Source organism: Lepisosteus platostomus, chromosome 1 (genome assembly GCF_059453375.1).
Source record: "Lepisosteus platostomus isolate fLepPlt1 chromosome 1, fLepPlt1.hap1, whole genome shotgun sequence".
NCBI classification, from domain to species: Eukaryota; Metazoa; Chordata; class Actinopteri; order Semionotiformes; family Lepisosteidae; genus Lepisosteus; species Lepisosteus platostomus.
The window spans coordinates 66,327,195-66,328,724 of record NC_142611.1 but is presented as its reverse complement, the minus strand read 5'-3'; positions in this window follow the sequence as shown (position 1 = coordinate 66,328,724).

Here is a 1,530-nt window from a genome sequence, read left to right as displayed (position 1 = left end):
TTCTCCTCCCCACTGAGAGCTGGTGTGTGGTGAGCGTTCTGGCGCACTACGGCTGCCGTCGCATCATCCAGGTGGGGCTGCACACTGGTGGTGGTGGAGGGGAGTCCCCATTACCTGTAAAGTGCTTTATAAGTGTAGGCAACTATTATTAATTGCGCGAAACCATCACTGGACTGAGTAACAGTCATAGCTGCGACGGCATAAACAGCTTCAGATTGGAAAACGTGACTGAACAGGATGAACGTGATCAGCATTGATTTGAGGTCTTGTTGTAGGAGATGATTTCCCATCCCCACAGGAAGTCCCGGCCGAGGCCCCCCAGCTCTTGGGCCTGTACCTCTCCAGATCATGTTCAGCCCTCACCGGTGAGATTCGCGCACTATCGCACAAGATCAGTGTTTAGCGGACAGTGGTGTTCATAACAAGCAGCCATATCACCCTGCAACTCACAACTGGCAACCCACTGAAGCTCAGCAGGTGTGAGCCTGGTCAGTACCTGGATGGGAGACCTCCTGGGAAAAACGAAGGTTGCTGCTGGAAGAGGTGTTAGTGGAGCCGGCAGGGGGCGCTCAACCTGCAGTCTGTGAGGGTCCTAATGCCCCAGTGTAGTGACGGGGACACTATACTGTAAAGAGGCGCCGTCCTTCGGATGAGACGTAAAACCGAGGTCCTGACTCTCTGTGGTCGTTAAAAATCCCAGGGCGTTTCTCGAAAAGAGTAGGGGTGTAACCCTGGTGTCCTGGCCAAATTTCCCCATTGGCCTTTACCAATCATGGCCTCCTTATAATCTATAATCTATGAATTGGCTACATTTCTCTGCTCTCCTCCCCACTGATGTGTGGGGAGCGTTCTGGCGCACTATGGCTGCTGTTGCATCATCCAGGTGGGGCTGCACATTGGTGGTGGTGGAGGAGAGTCCCCATTACCTGTAAAGTGCTTTGAGTGGAGTGTCCAGAAAAGCGCTAAATAAGTGTAAGCAATTATTATTAAATAAATAATCTTTACAAGCTTTTCTGGACGTTCCACTCAAAGCGCTTTACAGGTAGTAGGCACTCCCCTCCACCACCATCAATGTGCAGCCCCACATATATAAGGTACACTTATATATACCCCACTCTCAGTGCACACTGGTGGACAGAGTGATGGGTTCATAGTGGGGATTATTAGGATGCCATGATTGGTAAAGACCGATGGGAAATTTGGCCAGGACACCAGGGTGACACCCCTGCTGTTTCCAAGACATACACTGGGATTTTTAATGACCTCTGAGAATTAGGACCTCAGCTTTACGTCTCATCCCGTCACTATACTGGGGCATTAGGGCCCACACAGACCGCAGGGTGAGCGCCCCCTGCTGGCCCCACTAACACCTCTTCCAGCAGAAACCTTAGTTTTTCCCAGGTGGTCTCCCATCCAGGTACTGCCCAGGCTCACTCCTGCTGAGCTTCAGTGGGCTACCAGGTGTGAGCTGCAGGGTGATATGGCCGCCGCTGGAAATCATTAATTTCTCTTCAGATGTCTCTTCAGCTC